Source organism: Amblyomma americanum, chromosome 3 (genome assembly GCF_052857255.1).
Source record: "Amblyomma americanum isolate KBUSLIRL-KWMA chromosome 3, ASM5285725v1, whole genome shotgun sequence".
Lineage (NCBI taxonomy): Eukaryota > Metazoa > Arthropoda > Arachnida > Ixodida > Ixodidae > Amblyomma > Amblyomma americanum.
Genome location: NC_135499.1, coordinates 204,486,824 through 204,504,688, shown reverse-complemented (window position 1 = coordinate 204,504,688; position 17,865 = coordinate 204,486,824). Strand labels below are relative to the sequence as shown.

General features: G+C 44.7%; 1 protein-coding gene across 1 annotated transcript in view; it reads left to right on the top strand.

The window, feature by feature from the left end:
- LOC144125920 (protein amalgam-like) overlaps positions 1-17,865 on the top strand; it is a 339,341-nt gene that overhangs the window by 307,425 nt on the left and 14,051 nt on the right. The window lies entirely within an intron of this gene.

Here is a 17,865-nt window from a genome sequence, read left to right as displayed (position 1 = left end):
ACTCGAAAATAAGAAAAAACGCGCATTTCGTACAGCGAAGCGACAAGGAAACCCAAATGCGTGGGTAAAATACCATGAAGTGGAACACTTGTACTTGGCCGCGATTGTTAAAGCTAAGCGCTCCTTCTACGAAGTCGACCTACCAAAAATGATAATCGATAACCCCAAAAAATTCTGGAAAGTGATAAACCCAAAAGAAACGCGCGCTATCACCCTCACTAACAATGCCGGTGTTACAATGACTGATACCGAATGTGCAAACGCATTTAACACTGCTTTTTCGTCCGTTTTTACTGACGAATCCGAATTGCCCTGTTCTACACTACCACTTGTTATCACCACAGCCATGGAACCCATAACTTTCAACAGTAGCGGAATTTCATGCATAATTGATAAAATAAAGAACTCATCCGCTACCGGCATAGATGATATAAACTCAAATTTTAAAGAACGCTAAACTAGCTTGCTCCAGTATCCTTTTTGCACTGTTTACGCAATCATTGTCTGAAGGAACCATACCTGACGACTGGAAAGTGGGGAAGGTCGTTCCCATCCACAAAACAGCTACTACTGATTCACCTCTTAATTATCGCCCTATTTCATTAACAAGTGTACCCTGCAAATTAATAGAACATGTCATTTACAGCCAAATCATACAATTCCTAGATTCCAATCACTTCTTCCATCCGTCCCAGCATGGATTTTGGAAAGGTTTTTCCTGCGAAACTCAGCTAGCCATTTTTCTTCATGACATTCACGCCAACCTTGACACTAACCTACAAACTGATGCCATATTCCTAGACTTTGCCAAGGCTTTCGACAAAGTACCTCATGAACGCTTGCTTCTCAAACTCTCTCAGCTGAACCTAGATCCAAACATCATCGCGTGGATTAAAGAATTCCTCACGCATCGTTCTCAGTCTGTCTTCATTAATAATCAGCCCTCCCACCCGCTTCCAGTAACCTCCGGCGTCCCGCAGGGTTCCGTTCTCGGTCCTTTGTTATTCCTTATTTACATTAACGACCTATTCCAGCATGTATCTTGGCATATCCGTCTGTTTGCTGATGACTGCGTTATTTATCGTTCAGTCACTAACCCTTCTGACCAAGAATCCCTACAGGCTGACCTAAACCATGTGCAAAACTGGTGTTTGCAGCGGCTGATGACACTCAACCCTAACAAATGTAAGTATATGTCTTTTCACCGCCGCCGAAATCCTTTTGTTTTCCAGTACACAATTTCTAACTCCTCTGTCGACCTCGTCCAGTCGTACAAATACTTAGGTATCACCATTTCTAATGATTTATCCTGGCGTCTGCATGTGACTAACCTGATATCATCAGCTAATAAAACACTTGGCTTCTTGAAACGTCACCTGCGGGATGCCCCTCAACATGTAAGACTACAAGCATACATTTCACTCATCAGAACTAAACTGGAATTCGCATCGGCCATCTGGAACCCTCACCAAGCATATCTAACAAACGCCCTCGAAGCTGTGCAGAACAGGGCCACCAGATTCATTGATTCCTCGTATTCATACGACGTTAGTATATCATCTCTAAAATTGCAATCAGGTCTATCTAATCTTTCTGCTCGCCGTCGCACTGCCAGTCTCGTCTTATTTCACAAGTTTTTTTATTCGCCACTCAGACAAGAACCCTACATCTGCGCACCCCCGCCGCGCAGATCCCATCGCATCAGTCACCCTCTTCAAGTTTTGCGCCCACGTGCCCGTACCACTGTTTTCTCTAATTCATTTTTTTGCCGAGTAGCAGCTGACTGGAACGACCTTCCCCACGATATCGCTGCCATCACCTGCCCTGGAACATTCATGACTGCATTGAACACCTGTACTTCATAAAAACCCACCCCTTATGTAACACCCCGCAAGGGGTCTTTAAGGAAAATAAAGTGATGTGATGTGATGTGATGAGTTTTGTGGCATTAAAAGTCCCGAAGGTACAGATGCTATTTAAGGACCACCGTAGTGGAGGGCTCCGGATTGATTTCCACCACCTAGGGAATTCTTCATCACGAACTCGCAACACGCAGTACAAAGCCGCTTTTTTTCAGTTCACCGCTGTCGAAATGCAGTCGGCGTGCTCGGGGATTCAATCCCGAAACCTTGAACTCAACAGCCGAATGCGAAAATCACCGATCCACAGCAGGGGGGGGTCTGTAATTCTACATCCGGCCTTTCACTGATCACGCAACAGGCAATATGATGGCTGCTGTTTCTTCAGCTAAGCCTAAAAAGGCGTTCGGCACTACCTAACGTGGGGTCGTTTTTTTTTTTACATTCGCTGCTCCTTTTGATCAGCAGATGTCGCCCTTTACGACAAGGTTGGTAGCCCGCAATCAATTCTGTTGCCTGGCAGTGGCATCAAAATTCGAGCGTGACCGATAAAAAAAAGTGAACGAATACAATGGAGAAGGAATCCTTACCACGGTTACACCCACTCACCATGCTGCGTCTTTCGCATCGTTCCGGCACGCCACACGATTCTTTCCGGCAGGCCACAATAATAATAATAATAATAATAATAATAATAATAATAATAATAATAATAATAATAATAATAATAATAATAATAATAATAATAATAATAATAATAATAATAATAATATTATTATTATTATTATTAATTGGTTTTTGGGGAAGGGAAATGGCGCAGTATCTATCTCATATATCGTTGGACACCTGAACCGCGCCGTAAGGGAAGGGATAAAGGAGGGAGTGAAAGAAGAAAGGAAGAAAGAGGTGCCGTAGTGGAGGGCTCCGGAATAATTTCGACCACCTGGGGATCTTTAACGTGCACTGACATCGCACGGGCGCCTTAGCGTTTTTTCTCCATAAAAACGCAGCCGCCACGGTCGGGTTCGAACCCCGGTACTCCGGATCAGTAGTCGAGCGCCTTAACCACTGAGCCACCGCGGCGGGTGCCACAATACGCCTGCTTGGAAAAGCTGAGATAGACTGAGTTGCGCCTGCGAGGAAACTGTTCTTTACCTGTGGTCCTTTTTACGCCGTGGTTTCAAGCATGAGTCATCACCGACTTGTCAAGACTGTCATTACTGCCAAGCAATTGAAAGCAGTCATTATTAATAAACGTTCCGATATTACTGTTAACCACTAAATTTACCGCGCGTGTTCTCGAGACACGCTGTAAGTTTACGTGTACTGCTTCTATAAGTGTAAGGCCCGGCGTTTAGCGTACCGCTTATGAGCGAGGAAAAGTAAAAAAAATAAAAAAGCAGAGAAAAATGTATTTTCGCTCTTCTAGGAAGAATAATAGAAACAATTGTAGTTTAATCAATGATGAGAGAGAAGAAATTATGTGGCGCAGAGAGGGCAAATAACACTTCTCCGTCAAGTTACAAATCCTAAGGATTTTCACTGGACGCCCTTGATTTTTATGGCAGACGGAATAAAGTGAATACTATCCACTGGAAATGTTCACTTTCCAGGATAAGTTGCTTTGGGTTCTCTAACAGCTCATGCTGTTTCAAGTGGGTCCGACGCTTGACTTATTTTTTTTATTACCTCGAGCGCTCGTGTGTAACTCAATTCTTTTCAGCCAGTGGGCGGATCTTATGACACTTAACCCGCAGGTCAAATGGCCGCGGACTGCTTCAAGAATGGTTGTGCAAGGCCTCTACTGAGTATAGTTTAAGATGAGTTTAAGAGACTGCAAAACTTCTGAGAGGGCACATAAGTTTTGCTATTAGCTCGGTGAGAATAAGAGCTATTACTGCACTTTAGCTTTGGGCAAAGTGCATAGATCGATGTCCAAGGGAGCAAAAATAACAATGAAGTTGTATTCAAGGACCGCTGGAAGAGCGCTGAAATCGTCCCACTTACTTTTACTATTACGGTTACTATCAATTAAAAGTTAATGCTGCCGCCACCCGCGCACGTATCGTGGCTTAACTTGACGAAGGCTGTTTGGGCTCGTACTCAGCACGGCATGCGCTTCAAAAAGCGCGGCAGGAGCTACGCTATAGACGCAGTTCTGGTTGAGAACCTGCCTGCTCTAGTTCATACGTTGCGTGCGTTTTCCTTTTTTGAGAGTGTTGTAACTTTTTTTCAGCCATTAATTCATCTGTTTTGGTTCATTCTTTTAGGCCTTCAGTCATCTTGCTCCACACTACGGACGAGATGCAGCAAACTACCCCAGGTTTTAAGGAGCGCTATAAAATACTCGAATAAGGTTAGCATAATACACTCAAAAGCTTAGAGCTGAGTGCAAGAGAGACGATAACTATCACGTTTCCTCGGCTGTAGATTTTGCGGTGTAGTGCGCTGCTTACTGAAGCACCCTGGTGCTCTACAAATTGCTGAATTAAGTTGTGAGGTACTACTTATGTTTCAAAACGGAACTCCAAGAAACCAATGTGATTGCGTCAGTACAAACTCCCTTACAGTAGTAAGTAAAAACGATACACGCGTGCATAGGAACCTTACTATAAGCAGAGACGGGATGAATTACGTGAAGAGCAAAAAAAAAAAAAACACCACGATCACTTGTGTTTTTTTTTTTGTGCTGCCGTTTACGCTGATTATTAGATAAACTGACACACATTAACAAAGAGCCTCTCTTAGTGCACTTCTTCATTACATATTTAACAACGACCACTCGGCGCGATTATGACATGCTCCAGTATAATCACGCTCACTGTAAGTTCCTCATTCGACATGATATTATCATAGGAGTGTCATTGCTTTCGTATTTCGTTGAAGCCCAACAAATATTGCTGACTAATCAGCAGCTGAACGTATTAACTTTGCCAGTCAAAACAGGAAGAAAGGGAAACAGAACAAGTGATTCTAATAAAAGATGGCTTTATTTGCGTCCGGCTTTGAAAAGCATAGAGCTTGGTGAAAGTCTGTTACGAGCGAGTGGATTACACGAAGTAAATATTTTTCGGACCAACTTACGGGTGTTATCCCGAGGCACCGTGAAGCGGACGGTCTTAGTGAATAAATAATACAAGAGCGTTTACGCGTACGGAGGCAACGGAGCTTTTCCTGTGGATAAATTGTCCACACATTCGCAGTTGCAGCTTGCAGAGATAAGGGAAGAGCTACGTTAACCCTCTAAGGCGCTTTGTGAACAACTGTGCACATCGCGAGCTTGCAGCTTTGTCTTAGAGTAAGCTCTATACGTAGCAGTGATTTCTTTGCTCCACGTGAATTTAACCTCCTTCGTTGGGCAAACAGTGCGCTTTTCCGTACCAGCTAGCGAACGCACCGAATGATATTTCGCAAAACAATGAGCTTGGTACCAAGTCTTCTGCCATTTTCTTGCTGACAAATTTTGCTATCCGCTACAGGTGTGATTTTTTTTGTGAATTTGTCGCGTCATGCTCGTATTCCTAACTGAAAATGATTTAAGGATTCCTAGAATGTTAATTTTATAAATCTGGCGTTTTAATAATAAAGCATCCAATTTGAGAGTTTCAAAAAAATTTCTGGACGCTAACCTTCAAACAGATTTTACCGGTTCATATGAGCATTCTTTAAACTATTCTTTTGTTCTCTTTTTAACATAATATAAACGAACAGCGCAATTCATGCACAAACAGCTACTTGATCTATTTTCTCCAGTACTGTATACCATTCACATCAGATAAATGACGTAATGCCCGTACTTATGTGAGTGTGCACTGCTTCTTTTATATTTATTTTGTCACAACTGGGCACGCATATTACATGTGGCTGAATGGTCTATGGTGCTGGCACCGAAGCTCTTGGAAAAATTACTCCTGAACATTGGCGCGATTATAAACTGCTGCTGTTCGTGTATACCGTTGATGCATGTTACGTAGAAATGACAGCGCACTTAAGCGTCATCTCTACTTCGCTAACCTATTCGACTAATTTTCAGCCATTCGAGAGCTTAGAAGTATTGATGTCTGTATACCTGAAACTTACATTTCCCCTTATACCGGCTGTGCATAAGGTTAAAAGGGCAAGAACGCCACTTAAGGAGCTAATACATATCGCGCCAGAAAAGACTCTCCCCAGACTCCTACCCGTGCAAATACTTCCCGCATTTCTCTCCTTACTCTTCAATCTTCGAAAATTTCGTTTCTCAACACCACCGCCGTGCTAGTGCACTCGCTACCACCGCGCCCTCTATATTGCCTGGTGGCAACGTCCACGACGTCCATATTTTCCGAGCTGCTCGTGTCATTTCCACACTGCCCTTTTGCCTCTGATCTTTTCTCTTTATAGCCACGATTAGGTCCGTAATCATATTATTCCCTAGGGCTATATCCGCGCTCATCTACACAAGAAAGAAAAAGAAAGAACGCGAGAGAAATGACCGCAACTTTCTGCTGCCTCAGCTCGTTCCCCCTCTCCCACGCCCTCTTTCCCACGCCGCCTGCTGCTCCCGTCTGTTTGTCTCCCCTCGTTCCATCCGCAACTTGCACTCATTCCCGTCATCTGTTTTCATTTCTGTATTTATTATTCACGCCGTCGATGACTTCATTCACTACATCCACGGTAGGCATCTCGCGTACTCGATTTTTTGCTCTTGTTTTGCTGCCTCTGTGGTTTATTGGGTTACTTGTCTCCTCTGCCACAGATTAAATTTTCTCTTCGAGCATGATTTCCCGGTTCGCACTGTTTGAACAAGGTTCGCGCTAAAACGAGTTATAAGTTGTTGCGCACGCCCTACGCTGCAGGGTCACATCCATTTCTCTGTTTGTTAGGGTGTTCCTTTTTTTTTAAGTACAAACGCTGCATAATTGAGAAGCATCCAAGGACAAGTATTTGCATTGTCACAGAGGTTCTGCTATTGTTGTAGCATGTTCTGTTTTTCTAGTTAATTCTTTCGCCATGGACATTATTCTTTTCAACTGCGTTAGAGGCGAGCGCGACCTCAGGCTTGTTTGATGTCTCTGAACTGATAACATGGCAGGTTTCACCACGCACCCGAACCTTGACCCCATGCCACAGCCTATTCTTGTCTTCATCAGAAAGAAGGTTACTATGCGCGTACTATAGTGGGAATGACCGAGCGGTAAGCTACGTAGCAAAATTTGGTATCGAGGAACAAAGACGAGCTTGAGCACGGCGCAATCTTTATTCTACCTTCTATCCTTTTTTGTGGTCTTGAGCCGGCAAATTCGCATTTATTGTATGATAAAAGCGGCATTTGAAAGCTTTTGTTTTGTGACTACTAGATTCTTTAGTAGAAAAAACAAAAAATGTGACAGTTGGTAAATACTGTTAAGGACGCACATGCTGCATGAAAATTTTTGCATCTGTCTGAATACAGCAGCGACTCCAGTTTCTCTTTATAATAAATGCATTTATAAATCTAGGTTACCTACCGAAATGCGTACGAAAACATAAAACTTAGGAGCAGACAACAGAAAAAAGGTATCACAATTTAAATTGATTGCACAGCTGGAACATCAAACAGTTCCCTCCCAGCTCACCCTTTCCCCCCTTCCGCACGCTAAAATAAAGAAAACATGACGAGACCCGATGCTGTCAGAGCGGTAATGGGCCTATTCGTATGTTAACCGCGCGCGAGAGTGTTATAATTGTCATCATCATAATCATCGTCGTCGTCGTCATCGTCATCATCATCAGCAGCAGCCTGACTACACCCACTGCAGGGAAAAGGCCTCTCCCATGTCTCTCCAATTAACCCGGTCTTTTGCCAGCTGCACCCACCCTATGCCTGCAAACTTCTTAATCTCATTCGCCCACCTAAACTTCTGCCGCCCCCTGCTACGCTTACTTTTTCTTGGAATCCACTCCGTTACCCTTAAGGACAAGCGGTTGTCTTGCCTTCGCGTCACATGCCCTGCCCAAGCCCATTTCTTCCCTCTTGATTTCGACTAGGATGAATTTAACCTGCGTTTGTTTCCTCACCCACTCTGCCAGTTTTCGGTCTCTGAACGTTACACCCATCATTTTTCTTTCCATGGCTCGCTGTGTTGTCCTTAACTTAAGCTGAACCCTTTTCGTTAACCTCCACGTTTCTGCCCCACAGGTGAGTACCGGCAAGACACAGCTGTTATACACTTTTCTTTTGAGGAATATTGGTAGCATGCTATCCATAATCTGAGAGAACCTGCCATATGCGCCCCACCCCATTCTTATCCTTCTAGTTATTTCCCTCTCATGATCCGGATCAGCTATCACTACCTGCCCTAGGTAGACGTATTCCTTTCCCACTTCAAGCGCCTCGGTTCTAATTGTGAACTGCTGTTCCCTTACTAGGCTGTTGAAGATAACTTTGGCTTTCTGCGTGCTAATTTTTAGACACACCGTTTTGCTCTGCCTGTCTAAATTATTGATCATGCCTTGCAATTCAACTCGTGAGTGACTCCGCAAGGCAATGTGGTCAGCGAATCGCAGATTGTTTAGGTATTCTCCGTTAACTCTTATCCCCAACTGTTCCCAATTCAGGCCTCGGAATACCTCCTGTAAACAGGCGGTGAATAGCATTGACGAGATCGTATCTCCTTGCCTGACGCCCTTCCTTATTGGAATTTTATTTCTGACTTTATGGAGGACTATTGTAGCTGTGCAGTTGCTATAGCTTTCTTCCAGTATTTTCACATAAGGTTCCTCTACCCCCTGATTACGCAGTGCCTGTATGACAGCTGAGGTATATGACAGCTGAGTGTTCTGATACTTAGGTATATTCGTGAGGCATCAGATGCAATGACACTGTCTTCTCACATTCCTTGTAGCCGCCGCGGTGGCTGAGTGGTTATGGTGCTCGGCTGCTGGCCCGAAAGTCGCGGGTTCGATCCCGGCAGTGGCGGTCGAATTTCGATGGAGGCGAAATTCTAGAGGCCCGTGTACTGTGCGATGTCAGTGCACGTTAAAGAACCCCAGGTGGTTGATATTCCCGGAGCCCTTCACGATGGCGTCTCTCACAGCCTGAGTCGCTTTGGGATGTTAAATTCCCATAAACCAAACCAAACAACTCACATTCCTTGTTAACTGCGTACCAACTGCGTTAGCTGCAGGCGTCATTGCTCACTCAAGTGTGTTCCTGTTCAAACTCGGCTTTAAAAAACGCGACTTGGAGGGCACCTAGCTATCATTAGCTGCGACCATACGAAAGCATAAGAGCCTCGTTGGGAGCTGCCTTGCATGACCTCACATACCTTACAAGTGTAAAGAATTTCCCTCTATCCACTTTGCCACGTACCAACCATGGCAGCTGGCAAACTGTGGCATCGCTGGTGGGTGAGGGGACATGGCGCTCATAAGCTGTCCCATCAAATTTACAGGCGTCCCGGGAACATCAAAACCATACGCCTGCCTATGCATCGGCGATACGTCACTTGTTGTCTTCACGCCACGAATTTGTTCACAAAGATGCTATGCAGCCTCTGTCTCTATACTTCCCCCTCTCCCACTGGAAGGCCCACTCCCATTCCTTGGAGCTACGGGCACGGTTTACAGGGCCACACGTGATATATTTTATTTGATATAGATTCGATGTTACTGTGATTCTCATTGGTCAAATTGTACCCATGCAAGCCAAGAGTACTGACGTCATTAAGCTATCTTTAATGGCACACTGCTGTTACAACTCTTACGAGATCGAAAACTTGCATAACGTCCAAGACACACCCATTATGCGACACATACGACAGAAAAAACAAATGCTATGCAACCAAAACTGATATTAACCTTTTCCTTTTTTAATTATAAATGATGTCGAAACTTCTGACATGCTAGTATTTAAGTAGGCTTGTGTCTCCGTCTAAGCTTTCGTCCTGAATCATGCCACACTTTTTGAGTGGGCAGATGTTAAGAACAACGATAATAAAGTGGTAGAAAAAGATGATTGGCCGGATAATATTTTTGGCTTGTGCAGCGTATCAGCGCAGCTATTCACCCATTTTCTACAAAGACCTACGTAGCTTACGAGCGTTCCTTCTTTGCTGTTGCTCTTGCACAACTCAGTTTCTGCCGCATGACAGAGACGTCTTAAACAATGTCGGGTGTCTAGCCTGTCGGAGATCGGAAGAACGTCGTTTATGTGAAACATCCCATCTCCCGTTCCTTTTTATATGTTCCGTTTGATTTAGCGTGACAGCAAAAAAAAATTGAAAAAAAAAATTTTTCTTTTTTTTTTAGACGGGGGCGGGGGGGGGGGGGACGCGTTCTCAAAATCTTGGAAGGGTTTTTTTACAGGGGCAAGGAAGCACATATAAAACCAACAAGTTTAAATCTCAGTGGGCGCTTTTCAGAAGCGTTCCATCGATCATTTGACGGAACGCTTGAGGGGGCCTCCGTTTTTTTTTTAATGATCTGGCAGCGTTTTTGCTTGTTTGTTCGCTTCACTTTTTTCCCGAAACACGTACGTCTTTCTCCACGCTAGCAGTGGCACGGAAATAAATGCTAGAAATTGTAACACGGCCACGATGTGTACAATGGAAACGAAATTCAAGCTCCATCGACGTTCGTATCCTTTTTTTTCACTTTTTCTTAAAAAAACGGTTGTTTTCGAAGGTCAAGCTAGCAAGCACGTCGGCATTGGCTCTTCGTCGCTGCTATTTGAACGAGAAGCCAACAGAAGCAGCGGGGCTGTACAGGGCCAGTGAAAAATATGAATGCTTTAGCATATGGTCCCTCTATTTGAAGCTGAAAACTACTCTACTGCATCTTTTTAAACAGTACCTGCATGAACAATTTCCTTTGGTATTTACCCTGTTGTCTCTTGTAGTATCGTGTCACTTGAAATTCCCGATTAGTGACCCTCGGACAATGACCTGATTTATGTCTCCAGTTTAAGCCGCAACGATAATTGACGACTGTGGTAACAAGACCCAGGTACGTCTGGACCATATAACAGTGATGACATTAATGTTATCTTATGTTATGTTATTCAGCGTATTGATGCCTGCAGCTTTAAAATGAGTGTTGAGCCTTAGCGCTTACACAAGCTGGCCACTGCAGTATACTGATGCGTAAATCGCTGAACTTTGTACTAGGGCTAATAATTGATATGGTGAGAGTGAAGACGAAGGCATAAGCTGCAGCCGCTGCGCTGTAGGAAGTAAAGCTGCTGAGTTCGGGAGACAGTTTATGCGCCAGTGTGACTTCACACGCGTGGGACACAGAAGAACGAGCCCCTCGCCTCAAACCCAGAATAAAAGGAGTGTCGTCGATGTCTAGCCTTTTCAGGGTACCATTCGTGCTGTTTGTGCAATACTGATTGGTGCTGTATGCCTTCAGAAAACCTTAGAAGACATTCACTCTCGTGGCAGGGCGGACAAGAAGATTTCATCATTCGCGAAAATATGAGGACGAGGAGAAACAGTTTTATGCAGAATAGCAAGGCACTCTGGCCTACGTTTAGCACACAAGCAGAAAAGCATATCACACGATCTGTGAATGACGGCCTCAGAAATGATATGGAGGTTAAAGCTTAATACGTTCGGTTTTCATAACTCCTGGCCTTATAGTTTATGTAATAACATTAAGTACTCCGTTCAGGCAGTGACTAATGTGCAGGCAGGATGAGTTCCAAAAAGCTTTCTGCAGTTTGTTGTAATTTCATTTTAAAAAACTTCGAAGGGAACATTTTGTAAGAAGCTTCAGTGAATAAGACTCAGATGATCACAGCATTTTAAAATTATAAGTCGTGAATTGTTGGAACTGTGAATTAACGTCCCGAAGGGACACATGGATTATAAGGAAGCATTACTGGAAGGCTCCGGCATAATTTAGACCACTGGAGTTCTTTTACGTGCGCCGGTATCGTGCAGCACACGGGTGCTTTGTAGAGCGAAAGCACTGCTTCACTACACGACCAATCTTGCAAGAGCCGGGGCCATCGCTGAAGTCTTGACAATGACCAATAAATAAATAAACTAATAAATATAGATTGCCATGACTGCAATTCGAACCCGCGGCGGCGCGTGCACGTCAGCTTCGCTGGCCACTGCAAGAGAGCACTATGCCATCGCCGCAGCCGATCACGCCTCGTGTTAAACTCGTGCAAACGATCTAGCTCGTGAGCTAACAAACCGAGCGGATCCTTGCCCGTACCTCACCCCTCTACCATCAAACTATGGGGGACGGCTGGAGATGCTTGGATTAGATCGTAGAATATATCCCCCTCCCCATATTAAACTCATCACAGAAAAAGCCACATTTTGGAGGCGAATACAAACGAATACCTTCCATAACCTGTACTTGTACAGCTTCATTCACCCTTCCAAATACCGCCCCATTCTGTCCATGGTGCGGCGAAAAGCCTACGCTGTTTCACATTTCCTGGAATTGTCCCCCAAAACCACCTCATCTAAAAACATTACAGACATCATACGAGCAGTGGGAGGCAGCCCTGACCAGCAATGGTCTGGAGGACCAGCGTCCCATCATCAGACTGGTCCAGGCATCCGCCCAAGCCACCGGAGTCCTGAACTGAGGAGTCCGGCTACTTGACTCGTAGAACAATTCAATGAAATAATAATTGTTTTGTCTCTCTCTCTCTCTCTCTCGTGTTCAACTGCAACACACTCTCGCGCTGTGCACTGCACGTCGTCGTCTTCGTCAACTTCCATGTGCGGCGCGAACAGATAGGATGAGCTTGCAACCATGACTACAGAATAGCCTGAGACTAATATCGTCGCCAGACGTGCCGACGACCCAGCAAAACAAAACCATGGACTAATCAGTATCAACACATGTTTTTTCATGTCTACTCGGTTTAACTATGTTGAAAACTCGACCATTCTTTTTTTTTTTTACCTGGATCGAAATACGGCCGCCGGGGCCGGGATCAAACCCGCAGTCTTAGGTTCAGCAGCTAAACGCTGAAGCCACTGATGCACCGAGGCCAGTAATAATGGCATTTTGGTTCACAGTTAACCGCAAGAGCGAACTAAAAACCTCGGTTGAGCCGCAGCCATCGTATCATCTCAGTTAAAAAAGGAAACCTGCTGTTGCAGTTGTCAGCCACATGGGTGCCGCTAGAGAAATGTTGGAGTGGAAATGTACCTTTACTTTAAATTCTATTTACACATGCGTACAATATTAACAATTGAAGGCGAAACTTTGTGCTCTTCTATAATCATCTCAGCAGACAAACAGCGTTCATCTTAAATCTAAGTCGCGGTGCCTTCACCACAACTGAAGTAACTGCCGTTTTCCGCTGGAGTACTCCATTGAGATAGGCACAGTGGAAACAGTAATGGCTGTTCAAGCGGAATTTGTTTCTTTCCTTTAGGACCGTCGTTCGAAGTATTGCTACAGCTGGTTTGTTTATAAAAAATTTATGCAGTGACTTGACTGTCTTTGGTAGCGAATCTATTCCAACTCGCGTTCGCCTAAGGATGTCGTTAAGAGAACGCGAGTTACGGCCACTCTCTACGAAAGCAGCCCTCAGATGGATGTAAAATGAGTAGTAAACTGTAATACAAATGCATTACGGACCGGGGACACAAAACCCAGATAAAGCTATCTAGTGAAACGCGGCGTGGGCGGTGGAAAAGTGCTCACTTTGTTATGGTTAGGTAGACGTCAAGAAAAGAGACCATATCCAGCCATACGCATCTTAACACTGCCGACAAACAGGGAAGTTGGGGAAACGCAGAAAAACAAAGGGCTTGAGTGATTTACGCAGTATGAAATAAAATTACTTGTATCAGACATCCTTTCACCGTGCATAGGGCATGTAAACATCTCAAAATGCACATCCACACTTGTCTTCTCTTTTTTGTCGCGCAACAAATTTGAATAAATATGCGTAAACTAGGCCGACAGGGGGTAGCTTTTAAGCATGTCAGAAACATGCGAAAGCAAAGCTGTTATGATAAACTGTTACACTGACAGTAACCGTGTAAACGGTAAGATATGCGAGAATGATGAATGGGCCTCGTGATATGATTGCGCCTTTTGCGACGGGTATATTCATTTAGATTGGCTTGCGAAATATCCAGGCGGGCTTTTCAGGAAGACATTGTGCAAGTTGTTTCGCAGGAAACATATTTAGGTAAGCAGGCACACGGATATTGTACAAATCGCGCAATGCACTGCTCGCATATCTGGTGTTGCTGCGGGTTGTTTTTTTTTGTATTATATTGCAAACACGCAAGTGAGCCAAGGAAACTAGCTCCACGGGCGCCCAAAAGTTTTACTCCCGCATTTGTTGAATTCAAAACAAGTGCGATTGCTTTTATAGTTCAGCTGATAGCACTTGCGTGCGGTGTAAAATGACCCTAAATTACCATACCGTATAGCGAAGTAAGCGAATCAAAACAACACTACCTTATCTTACGGTGTATTTTGTCTTTATAGACCCTTCCACCGCAATCGGTAATGTTCGTCTGCCATCACAAGAAGTTTTGTTTCATGATGTGAAACCATATTTTTGCTTCCTGACAGTCCATTAGGATTGGCAACACCTTAATTTGTTTTTCTTGCGAGCTTTGCAGCGAACAGTTTTCTAAGTTATCGGCGTTTGCTACACGGCCGGTTGGAAAATTATTAAATGCGCTACCATGAGCGCACCTCGTGAAATCGTTTTATCTGGTTGCCCTTATGAAACAAGCTTCATTTATGCAACTATTTTTGGCAAGTGTTTTGGCACGCTTCTAAAAAAAAGTTCAAAGAATTGCGAAAGTGTACTGAAAGTTTGCTGCCTGCATTAAACAAAAACGGTCAGACTGCACGATTAACTCTGCTTGACCAGAATTCTGAAGTCTAGGTACGTACATTATCATACTTGCCAGCTTGCATGCGATGCTGGTAATGAATCCTGGTACCCGCCATACTTGTTTTCTTAACAAGGTAGAAACGTGCATGAGCAAACGACAGGAATTGTTTGCCTTAACGTTGTGGTTGATCAAGGCTAGTGGTTATGGCTTTCGGATGCTTAGATAAGCACGTGGGATTGAATTCTGGCCGCGGCCGGCGTATATCCACAGAGAACAAATGCCAAAGTTGGCTGCGTGATGTTACTGCACGTTAAAGAACACCAGGTGGTCGAAATTAATCCGCCGAATTCCACTGCGGAGTCTCTGAACATTGATCACTTTAGGAAGCTAAATAGCAATACCATACTATACTACCATACTACCATACTACCATGCCACCATACCACCATACCATACCATACCAGATACACCATACTATTACATACCATGCCAAATCCTACCGTACCATGCCGTACAGCACAATGCGGCATGGTACGATACGATACGGTACGATACTATACGATACAATTATTCAAGTAATTCAACTTCAGTGCTAGTATACAAGCCATTCTGAGGTGCGGCATGAAAGTTGTCTTTCCGAAAGGGCCATCTGCAGAAGGTTGGATTAGTCTGAATAAAACATTAATTTATGTGATATGAAAAGCAGCGGTGACAATAAAAGCAGTGATCTGAAAAGGTCCGCATGCCACACCGAGGTCAACTTGAGCAGCGAATCTCCATCGTCCAAGAGAATTGTAACGCCAGTGGTTGCTGTAGTAGTATAATACCCGCCCGGGGCTCCCACAAGCGGGAGTGATCTGCAGCGGTCACAGGACTTGGAAGCGCGGGAAGCGCTTAAAGCACTCGTTGTCCTGACTCTCGGTCTGACACTTGTGGCTGATTTCAATCGGCCGAAATAGTTAGGCTCGCACATAGCCATGAATTTGTCTGTGGATCGCTGGCTATAACCGCTTCACGCACCTCACTGGGTTTCATTGCTTATCAGTCCTGCTTACATTGTGCTGATTCGAACAGCTGCGAGAAATGCAAGGAAATGAGAGATATAGAGAGTCCTCTTCCGGTCTTCAGGCTTCGTGGTGGACTGAAACGTTACTGACGGTGGCATTAAAATATTTAAATCCTTTTACACTTTTCTTGGTTAGCTTGAAAAGGCATTAGCTCTCCCTTTAAAATATTAATAACACATCTGTTATGTAAATCTTTGTGGGGAGCCTCACGTGCTTGTTACTCTGACCATAGGCATATGCTTTAAAAAATAGTATTGTGAATAAACATATTTGCCTAGAGACTCGGAGAAAAAGGTGAACATGGTAATGCTTTTTTCTCTGCGTGAGAGAACCACGAACACTTTGAACTTGTCACGGCTGAATTTCAGCCAGCTTTATCCCACATTCTCACAGGGCCTTTTCAAAAAATGTAGCGATGTAATCCGTGCTACAACTAGCCGCCGCGGTGGCTCAGTGGTCATGGCGCTCGGCTGCTGACCCGAAAGACGCGGGTTTGATCCCGGCCGCGGTGGTCGAATTTCAATAGAGGCGAAATTTTAGAGGCCGTCTGTACTGTGCGACGTCAGTACACGTGAAAGAACCCCAGGTGGTCGAAATTTTCGGAGCCCTTCACTACTGCGTCCATCATAGCCTGAGTCGCTTTGGGAAGTTAAACCTCAATAAATCATAAACTTTGCTACAACTAGACTACCCCTATGCAGGAGCGCATGCGTGCTGGCCCGTGTTTCGTCACCATAAAGAAAGAATGTTTTTTTTCCTGCCGCTTACTTAAGCAAGGGCGTTCTCGGCGATCGGCAGTGGCCCATGTTCCGCCGACGTCAACGCCAATGTGTCAGGCCGTAGCAGCACACTTAGAGCTTGAAATGCTCAGTGGCGAGTCAAAATGGTGGTGGAATCTCGGACGCGGTAGGTTCGGAAGGTATTACTTTCGCGGTGCCAGTGCGCACGTCAAATTGTTCCCGACGCGTGTCATGTGGCGCCATCTGGCGCCTGCACTGAGACTCTTGTTTGCTCGTCGGTGGGCTGCGTGCCGCCACTGCGCTCATGCTGGAAGCTCCTCCGTAAAGCCGCTGCCTGGCGTTACAACAATCTCCTTTGATATGCCGTGCGTACGTAACGTTATATGCTATGTGATAATATTAGAACCTGGTCTTTTGGCCCTGCTGAAATTGAGATATCGTGAACTAACGCGCACAACAAACAGGATACAGCTCATTTTATAACCTCGTTTCAGCAGCACCTTCCGCACTTATGCAGATCCCAGAGGGCAGGTCTGGGTGGACGGACGGAAACAGGACAGACAGAATTTGCGGAGGAGAGAGCCCCAAATGTAGCTGTTGCTGCGGGGCTAGTACACGAGGTTCTTCGTTGTGCAAAGGGATGGGCTGGCTATGCCGACCCTTCGGTATTAGCTGGTCCACTCCCTGCCCCGTTGGGTTTCTTTGGGGTTTCCTGTTTGCATTTTCTTGTTCATTTATGTGAATATTGTCTATTGTAAGGTGAGGGAATAACATTGTGGAGTGAATCCCCCCTTTCCTTTCGGTTTTGTTTTTGCTTAACCGACTGGAGGTCATTTTTTTTTAATTGGTTTTGGGGGAAAGGAAATGGCGCAGTATCTGTCTCATATATCGTTGGACACCTGAACCGCGCCGTAAGGGAAGGGTAAAGGAGGGAGTGAAAGAAGAAAGGAAGAGAGAGGTGCCGTAGTGGAGGGCTCCGGAATAATTTCGACCACCTGGGGATCATTAACGTGCACTGACATCGCACAGAACACGGGCGCCTTAGCGTTTTTCCTCCATAAAGGTCATACATTTTGTATAATTTAGGTGCGGCCTAGGTGCCTAGTTAGACTATCGCCGAGGCGCTTTATTTGTGCTGGAGCTGTAGTTGAACGACACCCCTCCCATGTATGCTCGTCCAGATTGTTTGATCATTAATACACTTCCCCCTGTGTAGCTGTATGAGCGAGGGACGGCTGTCTCTTTTCAGATGCGTGTCTAATAAATTTCTCTTTAATATGTTAAATGAACTTCTGCATTAAAAGAAAAAAAACTGCTTTAAATGCTGTGACCTCCTTCATATATGTGCAGAGACTGAAATCGGCTAGGTTTCCTTGTCAAAATATTTCCGCCTATTCAG